Source organism: Misgurnus anguillicaudatus, chromosome 21 (genome assembly GCF_027580225.2).
Source record: "Misgurnus anguillicaudatus chromosome 21, ASM2758022v2, whole genome shotgun sequence".
Taxonomy (NCBI): domain Eukaryota; kingdom Metazoa; phylum Chordata; class Actinopteri; order Cypriniformes; family Cobitidae; genus Misgurnus; species Misgurnus anguillicaudatus.
In genome coordinates this window covers 16062214-16070000 of record NC_073357.2, presented here as the reverse complement: position 1 = coordinate 16070000, position 7787 = coordinate 16062214, and the positions used below count along the sequence as shown (strand labels likewise).

The 7787-nt window shown below is 47.3% G+C and overlaps 30 non-coding genes across 30 annotated transcripts; all 30 read left to right on the top strand.

Annotated features, from left to right (window-relative positions):
- The first annotated feature begins 67 nt into the window (after positions 1–67).
- LOC141355922 (5S ribosomal RNA) lies at positions 68–186 on the top strand. Its single transcript, XR_012362360.1, has one exon. It is a non-coding gene; the product is annotated as a 5S ribosomal RNA (ribosomal RNA).
- Positions 187–327: 141 nt separating this feature from the next.
- Positions 328–446, top strand: LOC129415035 (5S ribosomal RNA). Its single transcript, XR_008634675.1, has one exon. It is a non-coding gene; the product is annotated as a 5S ribosomal RNA (ribosomal RNA).
- Positions 447–587: 141 nt separating this feature from the next.
- Positions 588–706, top strand: LOC141354690 (5S ribosomal RNA). Its single transcript, XR_012361121.1, has one exon. It is a non-coding gene; the product is annotated as a 5S ribosomal RNA (ribosomal RNA).
- Positions 707–847: 141 nt separating this feature from the next.
- On the top strand, positions 848–966 carry LOC141355921 (5S ribosomal RNA). The gene has a single exon (XR_012362359.1). It is a non-coding gene; the product is annotated as a 5S ribosomal RNA (ribosomal RNA).
- A 141-nt stretch (positions 967–1107) lies between these two features.
- Positions 1108–1226, top strand: LOC141355920 (5S ribosomal RNA). The gene has a single exon (XR_012362358.1). It is a non-coding gene; the product is annotated as a 5S ribosomal RNA (ribosomal RNA).
- A 129-nt stretch (positions 1227–1355) lies between these two features.
- LOC141355919 (5S ribosomal RNA) lies at positions 1356–1474 on the top strand. The gene has a single exon (XR_012362357.1). It is a non-coding gene; the product is annotated as a 5S ribosomal RNA (ribosomal RNA).
- Positions 1475–1603: 129 nt separating this feature from the next.
- LOC141355918 (5S ribosomal RNA) lies at positions 1604–1722 on the top strand. The gene has a single exon (XR_012362356.1). It is a non-coding gene; the product is annotated as a 5S ribosomal RNA (ribosomal RNA).
- Positions 1723–1863: 141 nt separating this feature from the next.
- LOC141355917 (5S ribosomal RNA) lies at positions 1864–1982 on the top strand. The gene has a single exon (XR_012362355.1). It is a non-coding gene; the product is annotated as a 5S ribosomal RNA (ribosomal RNA).
- A 141-nt stretch (positions 1983–2123) lies between these two features.
- LOC141355916 (5S ribosomal RNA) lies at positions 2124–2242 on the top strand. The gene has a single exon (XR_012362354.1). It is a non-coding gene; the product is annotated as a 5S ribosomal RNA (ribosomal RNA).
- Positions 2243–2383: 141 nt separating this feature from the next.
- Positions 2384–2502, top strand: LOC141355915 (5S ribosomal RNA). The gene has a single exon (XR_012362353.1). It is a non-coding gene; the product is annotated as a 5S ribosomal RNA (ribosomal RNA).
- A 141-nt stretch (positions 2503–2643) lies between these two features.
- Positions 2644–2762, top strand: LOC141355914 (5S ribosomal RNA). The gene has a single exon (XR_012362352.1). It is a non-coding gene; the product is annotated as a 5S ribosomal RNA (ribosomal RNA).
- Positions 2763–2891: 129 nt separating this feature from the next.
- On the top strand, positions 2892–3010 carry LOC141355913 (5S ribosomal RNA). The gene has a single exon (XR_012362351.1). It is a non-coding gene; the product is annotated as a 5S ribosomal RNA (ribosomal RNA).
- A 141-nt stretch (positions 3011–3151) lies between these two features.
- LOC141355912 (5S ribosomal RNA) lies at positions 3152–3270 on the top strand. Its single transcript, XR_012362350.1, has one exon. It is a non-coding gene; the product is annotated as a 5S ribosomal RNA (ribosomal RNA).
- A 141-nt stretch (positions 3271–3411) lies between these two features.
- Positions 3412–3530, top strand: LOC141355911 (5S ribosomal RNA). The gene has a single exon (XR_012362349.1). It is a non-coding gene; the product is annotated as a 5S ribosomal RNA (ribosomal RNA).
- Positions 3531–3671: 141 nt separating this feature from the next.
- On the top strand, positions 3672–3790 carry LOC141355910 (5S ribosomal RNA). The gene has a single exon (XR_012362348.1). It is a non-coding gene; the product is annotated as a 5S ribosomal RNA (ribosomal RNA).
- A 141-nt stretch (positions 3791–3931) lies between these two features.
- LOC141355909 (5S ribosomal RNA) lies at positions 3932–4050 on the top strand. The gene has a single exon (XR_012362347.1). It is a non-coding gene; the product is annotated as a 5S ribosomal RNA (ribosomal RNA).
- Positions 4051–4191: 141 nt separating this feature from the next.
- LOC141355907 (5S ribosomal RNA) lies at positions 4192–4310 on the top strand. The gene has a single exon (XR_012362345.1). It is a non-coding gene; the product is annotated as a 5S ribosomal RNA (ribosomal RNA).
- Positions 4311–4451: 141 nt separating this feature from the next.
- LOC141355906 (5S ribosomal RNA) lies at positions 4452–4570 on the top strand. The gene has a single exon (XR_012362344.1). It is a non-coding gene; the product is annotated as a 5S ribosomal RNA (ribosomal RNA).
- Positions 4571–4711: 141 nt separating this feature from the next.
- Positions 4712–4830, top strand: LOC141355905 (5S ribosomal RNA). The gene has a single exon (XR_012362343.1). It is a non-coding gene; the product is annotated as a 5S ribosomal RNA (ribosomal RNA).
- Positions 4831–4959: 129 nt separating this feature from the next.
- LOC141355904 (5S ribosomal RNA) lies at positions 4960–5078 on the top strand. Its single transcript, XR_012362342.1, has one exon. It is a non-coding gene; the product is annotated as a 5S ribosomal RNA (ribosomal RNA).
- Positions 5079–5219: 141 nt separating this feature from the next.
- LOC141355903 (5S ribosomal RNA) lies at positions 5220–5338 on the top strand. The gene has a single exon (XR_012362341.1). It is a non-coding gene; the product is annotated as a 5S ribosomal RNA (ribosomal RNA).
- Positions 5339–5479: 141 nt separating this feature from the next.
- On the top strand, positions 5480–5598 carry LOC141355902 (5S ribosomal RNA). Its single transcript, XR_012362340.1, has one exon. It is a non-coding gene; the product is annotated as a 5S ribosomal RNA (ribosomal RNA).
- Positions 5599–5727: 129 nt separating this feature from the next.
- On the top strand, positions 5728–5846 carry LOC141355901 (5S ribosomal RNA). Its single transcript, XR_012362339.1, has one exon. It is a non-coding gene; the product is annotated as a 5S ribosomal RNA (ribosomal RNA).
- Positions 5847–5987: 141 nt separating this feature from the next.
- On the top strand, positions 5988–6106 carry LOC141355900 (5S ribosomal RNA). The gene has a single exon (XR_012362338.1). It is a non-coding gene; the product is annotated as a 5S ribosomal RNA (ribosomal RNA).
- Positions 6107–6247: 141 nt separating this feature from the next.
- LOC141355899 (5S ribosomal RNA) lies at positions 6248–6366 on the top strand. The gene has a single exon (XR_012362337.1). It is a non-coding gene; the product is annotated as a 5S ribosomal RNA (ribosomal RNA).
- A 141-nt stretch (positions 6367–6507) lies between these two features.
- LOC141355898 (5S ribosomal RNA) lies at positions 6508–6626 on the top strand. The gene has a single exon (XR_012362336.1). It is a non-coding gene; the product is annotated as a 5S ribosomal RNA (ribosomal RNA).
- A 141-nt stretch (positions 6627–6767) lies between these two features.
- On the top strand, positions 6768–6886 carry LOC141355896 (5S ribosomal RNA). Its single transcript, XR_012362334.1, has one exon. It is a non-coding gene; the product is annotated as a 5S ribosomal RNA (ribosomal RNA).
- A 141-nt stretch (positions 6887–7027) lies between these two features.
- On the top strand, positions 7028–7146 carry LOC141355895 (5S ribosomal RNA). Its single transcript, XR_012362333.1, has one exon. It is a non-coding gene; the product is annotated as a 5S ribosomal RNA (ribosomal RNA).
- A 141-nt stretch (positions 7147–7287) lies between these two features.
- Positions 7288–7406, top strand: LOC141355894 (5S ribosomal RNA). Its single transcript, XR_012362332.1, has one exon. It is a non-coding gene; the product is annotated as a 5S ribosomal RNA (ribosomal RNA).
- Positions 7407–7547: 141 nt separating this feature from the next.
- LOC141355893 (5S ribosomal RNA) lies at positions 7548–7666 on the top strand. The gene has a single exon (XR_012362331.1). It is a non-coding gene; the product is annotated as a 5S ribosomal RNA (ribosomal RNA).
- The last annotated feature ends 121 nt before the right edge of the window (positions 7667–7787 follow it).

The window sequence follows — 7787 nt, the reverse complement described above, 5'->3', positions numbered from 1 at the left end:
AGCGTTCGCCGATGGCATGGCGTTGCCACATTAGTCTTGAAGTGGCTCTCGAATCGAGTCAGCGCTCGCTTACGGCCACACCACCCTGAGCACGCCCGCTCTCGTCTGATCTCGGAAGCCAAGCAGGGTCGGGCCTGGTTAGTACTTGGATGGGAGACCGCCTGGGAATACCAGGTGCTGTAAGCATTTAATTCTTTATTTAATTAATTATTTAATTATTTATTCATATAATTTTTTTCCAGAAATGCATCCTTTCTGTAAGCGTTCGCCGATGGCATGGCGTTGCCACATTAGTCTTGAAGTGGCTCTCGAATCGAGTCAGCGCTCGCTTACGGCCACACCACCCTGAGCACGCCCGCTCTCGTCTGATCTCGGAAGCCAAGCAGGGTCGGGCCTGGTTAGTACTTGGATGGGAGACCGCCTGGGAATACCAGGTGCTGTAAGCATTTAATTCTTTATTTAATTAATTATTTAATTATTTATTCATATAATTTTTTTCCAGAAATGCATCCTTTCTGTAAGCGTTCGCCGATGGCATGGCGTTGCCACATTAGTCTTGAAGTGGCTCTCGAATCGAGTCAGCGCTCGCTTACGGCCACACCACCCTGAGCACGCCCGCTCTCGTCTGATCTCGGAAGCCAAGCAGGGTCGGGCCTGGTTAGTACTTGGATGGGAGACCGCCTGGGAATACCAGGTGCTGTAAGCTTTTAATTCTTTATTTAATTAATTATTTAATTATTTATTCATATAATTTTTTTCCAGAAATGCATCCTTTCTGTAAGCGTTCGCCGATGGCATGGCGTTGCCACATTAGTCTTGAAGTGGCTCTCGAATCGAGTCAGCGCTCGCTTACGGCCACACCACCCTGAGCACGCCCGCTCTCGTCTGATCTCGGAAGCCAAGCAGGGTCGGGCCTGGTTAGTACTTGGATGGGAGACCGCCTGGGAATACCAGGTGCTGTAAGCATTTAATTCTTTATTTAATTAATTATTTAATTATTTATTCATATAATTTTTTTCCAGAAATGCATCCTTTCTGTAAGCGTTCGCCGATGGCATGGCGTTGCCACATTAGTCTTGAAGTGGCTCTCGAATCGAGTCAGCGCTCGCTTACGGCCACACCACCCTGAGCACGCCCGCTCTCGTCTGATCTCGGAAGCCAAGCAGGGTCGGGCCTGGTTAGTACTTGGATGGGAGACCGCCTGGGAATACCAGGTGCTGTAAGCATTAAATTCTTTATTTAATTATTTATTCATATAATTTTTTTCCAGAAATGCATCCTTTCTGTAAGCGTTCGCCGATGGCATGGCGTTGCCACATTAGTCTTGAAGTGGCTCTCGAATCGAGTCAGCGCTCGCTTACGGCCACACCACCCTGAGCACGCCCGCTCTCGTCTGATCTCGGAAGCCAAGCAGGGTCGGGCCTGGTTAGTACTTGGATGGGAGACCGCCTGGGAATACCAGGTGCTGTAAGCATTTAATTAATTATTTAATTATTTATTCATATAATTTTTTTCCAGAAATGCATCCTTTCTGTAAGCGTTCGCCGATGGCATGGCGTTGCCACATTAGTCTTGAAGTGGCTCTCGAATCGAGTCAGCGCTCGCTTACGGCCACACCACCCTGAGCACGCCCGCTCTCGTCTGATCTCGGAAGCCAAGCAGGGTCGGGCCTGGTTAGTACTTGGATGGGAGACCGCCTGGGAATACCAGGTGCTGTAAGCATTTAATTCTTTATTTAATTAATTATTTAATTATTTATTCATATAATTTTTTTCCAGAAATGCATCCTTTCTGTAAGCGTTCGCCGATGGCATGGCGTTGCCACATTAGTCTTGAAGTGGCTCTCGAATCGAGTCAGCGCTCGCTTACGGCCACACCACCCTGAGCACGCCCGCTCTCGTCTGATCTCGGAAGCCAAGCAGGGTCGGGCCTGGTTAGTACTTGGATGGGAGACCGCCTGGGAATACCAGGTGCTGTAAGCATTTAATTCTTTATTTAATTAATTATTTAATTATTTATTCATATAATTTTTTTCCAGAAATGCATCCTTTCTGTAAGCGTTCGCCGATGGCATGGCGTTGCCACATTAGTCTTGAAGTGGCTCTCGAATCGAGTCAGCGCTCGCTTACGGCCACACCACCCTGAGCACGCCCGCTCTCGTCTGATCTCGGAAGCCAAGCAGGGTCGGGCCTGGTTAGTACTTGGATGGGAGACCGCCTGGGAATACCAGGTGCTGTAAGCATTTAATTCTTTATTTAATTAATTATTTAATTATTTATTCATATAATTTTTTTCCAGAAATGCATCCTTTCTGTAAGCGTTCGCCGATGGCATGGCGTTGCCACATTAGTCTTGAAGTGGCTCTCGAATCGAGTCAGCACTCGCTTACGGCCACACCACCCTGAGCACGCCCGCTCTCGTCTGATCTCGGAAGCCAAGCAGGGTCGGGCCTGGTTAGTACTTGGATGGGAGACCGCCTGGGAATACCAGGTGCTGTAAGCATTAAATTCTTTATTTAATTAATTATTTAATTATTTATTCATATAATTTTTTTCCAGAAATGCATCCTTTCTGTAAGCGTTCGCCGATGGCATGGCGTTGCCACATTAGTCTTGAAGTGGCTCTCGAATCGAGTCAGCGCTCGCTTACGGCCACACCACCCTGAGCACGCCCGCTCTCGTCTGATCTCGGAAGCCAAGCAGGGTCGGGCCTGGTTAGTACTTGGATGGGAGACCGCCTGGGAATACCAGGTGCTGTAAGCATTTAATTAATTATTTATTTATTTATTCATATAATTTTTTTCCAGAAATGCATCCTTTCTGTAAGCGTTCGCCGATGGCATGGCGTTGCCACATTAGTCTTGAAGTGGCTCTCGAATCGAGTCAGCGCTCGCTTACGGCCACACCACCCTGAGCACGCCCGCTCTCGTCTGATCTCGGAAGCCAAGCAGGGTCGGGCCTGGTTAGTACTTGGATGGGAGACCGCCTGGGAATACCAGGTGCTGTAAGCATTTAATTCTTTATTTAATTAATTATTTAATTATTTATTCATATAATTTTTTTCCAGAAATGCATCCTTTCTGTAAGCGTTCGCCGATGGCATGGCGTTGCCACATTAGTCTTGAAGTGGCTCTCGAATCGAGTCAGCGCTCGCTTACGGCCACACCACCCTGAGCACGCCCGCTCTCGTCTGATCTCGGAAGCCAAGCAGGGTCGGGCCTGGTTAGTACTTGGATGGGAGACCGCCTGGGAATACCAGGTGCTGTAAGCATTTAATTCTTTATTTAATTAATTATTTAATTATTTATTCATATAATTTTTTTCCAGAAATGCATCCTTTCTGTAAGCGTTCGCCGATGGCATGGCGTTGCCACATTAGTCTTGAAGTGGCTCTCGAATCGAGTCAGCGCTCGCTTACGGCCACACCACCCTGAGCACGCCCGCTCTCGTCTGATCTCGGAAGCCAAGCAGGGTCGGGCCTGGTTAGTACTTGGATGGGAGACCGCCTGGGAATACCAGGTGCTGTAAGCATTTAATTCTTTATTTAATTAATTATTTAATTATTTATTCATATAATTTTTTTCCAGAAATGCATCCTTTCTGTAAGCGTTCGCCGATGGCATGGCGTTGCCACATTAGTCTTGAAGTGGCTCTCGAATCGAGTCAGCGCTCGCTTACGGCCACACCACCCTGAGCACGCCCGCTCTCGTCTGATCTCGGAAGCCAAGCAGGGTCGGGCCTGGTTAGTACTTGGATGGGAGACCGCCTGGGAATACCAGGTGCTGTAAGCATTTAATTCTTTATTTAATTAATTATTTAATTATTTATTCATATAATTTTTTTCCAGAAATGCATCCTTTCTGTAAGCGTTCGCCGATGGCATGGCGTTGCCACATTAGTCTTGAAGTGGCTCTCGAATCGAGTCAGCGCTCGCTTACGGCCACACCACCCTGAGCACGCCCGCTCTCGTCTGATCTCGGAAGCCAAGCAGGGTCGGGCCTGGTTAGTACTTGGATGGGAGACCGCCTGGGAATACCAGGTGCTGTAAGCATTTAATTCTTTATTTAATTAATTATTTAATTATTTATTCATATAATTTTTTTCCAGAAATGCATCCTTTCTGTAAGCGTTCGCCGATGGCATGGCGTTGCCACATTAGTCTTGAAGTGGCTCTCGAATCGAGTCAGCGCTCGCTTACGGCCACACCACCCTGAGCACGCCCGCTCTCGTCTGATCTCGGAAGCCAAGCAGGGTCGGGCCTGGTTAGTACTTGGATGGGAGACCGCCTGGGAATACCAGGTGCTGTAAGCATTTAATTCTTTATTTAATTAATTATTTAATTATTTATTCATATAATTTTTTTCCAGAAATGCATCCTTTCTGTAAGCGTTCGCCGATGGCATGGCGTTGCCACATTAGTCTTGAAGTGGCTCTCGAATCGAGTCAGCGCTCGCTTACGGCCACACCACCCTGAGCACGCCCGCTCTCGTCTGATCTCGGAAGCCAAGCAGGGTCGGGCCTGGTTAGTACTTGGATGGGAGACCGCCTGGGAATACCAGGTGCTGTAAGCATTTAATTCTTTATTTAATTAATTATTTAATTATTTATTCATATAATTTTTTTCCAGAAATGCATCCTTTCTGTAAGCGTTCGCCGATGGCATGGCGTTGCCACATTAGTCTTGAAGTGGCTCTCGAATCGAGTCAGCGCTCGCTTACGGCCACACCACCCTGAGCACGCCCGCTCTCGTCTGATCTCGGAAGCCAAGCAGGGTCGGGCCTGGTTAGTACTTGGATGGGAGACCGCCTGGGAATACCAGGTGCTGTAAGCATTTAATTAATTATTTAATTATTTATTCATATAATTTTTTTCCAGAAATGCATCCTTTCTGTAAGCGTTCGCCGATGGCATGGCGTTGCCACATTAGTCTTGAAGTGGCTCTCGAATCGAGTCAGCGCTCGCTTACGGCCACACCACCCTGAGCACGCCCGCTCTCGTCTGATCTCGGAAGCCAAGCAGGGTCGGGCCTGGTTAGTACTTGGATGGGAGACCGCCTGGGAATACCAGGTGCTGTAAGCATTTAATTCTTTATTTAATTAATTATTTAATTATTTATTCATATAATTTTTTTCCAGAAATGCATCCTTTCTGTAAGCGTTCGCCGATGGCATGGCGTTGCCACATTAGTCTTGAAGTGGCTCTCGAATCGAGTCAGCGCTCGCTTACGGCCACACCACCCTGAGCACGCCCGCTCTCGTCTGATCTCGGAAGCCAAGCAGGGTCGGGCCTGGTTAGTACTTGGATGGGAGACCGCCTGGGAATACCAGGTGCTGTAAGCATTTAATTCTTTATTTAATTAATTATTTAATTATTTATTCATATAATTTTTTTCCAGAAATGCATCCTTTCTGTAAGCGTTCGCCGATGGCATGGCGTTGCCACATTAGTCTTGAAGTGGCTCTCGAATCGAGTCAGCGCTCGCTTACGGCCACACCACCCTGAGCACGCCCGCTCTCGTCTGATCTCGGAAGCCAAGCAGGGTCGGGCCTGGTTAGTACTTGGATGGGAGACCGCCTGGGAATACCAGGTGCTGTAAGCATTTAATTAATTATTTAATTATTTATTCATATAATTTTTTTCCAGAAATGCATCCTTTCTGTAAGCGTTCGCCGATGGCATGGCGTTGCCACATTAGTCTTGAAGTGGCTCTCGAATCGAGTCAGCGCTCGCTTACGGCCACACCACCCTGAGCACGCCCGCTCTCGTCTGATCTCGGAAGCCAAGCAGGGTCGGGCCTGGTTAGTACTTGGATGGGAGACCGCCTGGGAATACCAGGTGCTGTAAGCATTTAATTCTTTATTTAATTAATTATTTAATTATTTATTCATATAATTTTTTTCCAGAAATGCATCCTTTCTGTAAGCGTTCGCCGATGGCATGGCGTTGCCACATTAGTCTTGAAGTGGCTCTCGAATCGAGTCAGCGCTCGCTTACGGCCACACCACCCTGAGCACGCCCGCTCTCGTCTGATCTCGGAAGCCAAGCAGGGTCGGGCCTGGTTAGTACTTGGATGGGAGACCGCCTGGGAATACCAGGTGCTGTAAGCATTTAATTCTTTATTTAATTAATTATTTAATTATTTATTCATATAATTTTTTTCCAGAAATGCATCCTTTCTGTAAGCGTTCGCCGATGGCATGGCGTTGCCACATTAGTCTTGAAGTGGCTCTCGAATCGAGTCAGCGCTCGCTTACGGCCACACCACCCTGAGCACGCCCGCTCTCGTCTGATCTCGGAAGCCAAGCAGGGTCGGGCCTGGTTAGTACTTGGATGGGAGACCGCCTGGGAATACCAGGTGCTGTAAGCATTTAATTCTTTATTTAATTAATTATTTAATTATTTATTCATATAATTTTTTTCCAGAAATGCATCCTTTCTGTAAGCGTTCGCCGATGGCATGGCGTTGCCACATTAGTCTTGAAGTGGCTCTCGAATCGAGTCAGCGCTCGCTTACGGCCACACCACCCTGAGCACGCCCGCTCTCGTCTGATCTCGGAAGCCAAGCAGGGTCGGGCCTGGTTAGTACTTGGATGGGAGACCGCCTGGGAATACCAGGTGCTGTAAGCATTTAATTCTTTATTTAATTAATTATTTAATTATTTATTCATATAATTTTTTTCCAGAAATGCATCCTTTCTGTAAGCGTTCGCCGATGGCATGGCGTTGCCACATTAGTCTTGAAGTGGCTCTCGAATCGAGTCAGCGCTCGCTTACGGCCACACCACCCTGAGCACGCCCGCTCTCGTCTGATCTCGGAAGCCAAGCAGGGTCGGGCCTGGTTAGTACTTGGATGGGAGACCGCCTGGGAATACCAGGTGCTGTAAGCATTTAATTCTTTATTTAATTAATTATTTAATTATTTATTCATATAATTTTTTTCCAGAAATGCATCCTTTCTGTAAGCGTTCGCCGATGGCATGGCGTTGCCACATTAGTCTTGAAGTGGCTCTCGAATCGAGTCAGCGCTCGCTTACGGCCACACCACCCTGAGCACGCCCGCTCTCGTCTGATCTCGGAAGCCAAGCAGGGTCGGGCCTGGTTAGTACTTGGATGGGAGACCGCCTGGGAATACCAGGTGCTGTAAGCATTTAATTCTTTATTTAATTAATTATTTAATTATTTATTCATATAATTTTTTTCCAGAAATGCATCCTTTCTGTAAGCGTTCGCCGATGGCATGGCGTTGCCACATTAGTCTTGAAGTGGCTCTCGAATCGAGTCAGCGCTCGCTTACGGCCACACCACCCTGAGCACGCCCGCTCTCGTCTGATCTCGGAAGCCAAGCAGGGTCGGGCCTGGTTAGTACTTGGATGGGAGACCGCCTGGGAATACCAGGTGCTGTAAGCATTTAATTCTTTATTTAATTAATTATTTAATTATTTATTCATATAATTTTTTTCCAGAAATGCATCCTTTCTGTAAGCGTTCGCCGATGGCATGGCGTTGCCACATTAGTCTTGAAGTGGCTCTCGAATCGAGTCAGCGCTCGCTTACGGCCACACCACCCTGAGCACGCCCGCTCTCGTCTGATCTCGGAAGCCAAGCAGGGTCGGGCCTGGTTAGTACTTGGATGGGAGACCGCCTGGGAATACCAGGTGCTGTAAGCATTTAATTCTTTATTTAATTAATTATTTAATTATTTATTCATATAATTTTTTTCCAGAAATGCATCCTTTCTGTAAGCGTTCGCCGATGGCATGGCGTTGCCACATTAGTCTTGAAGTGGCT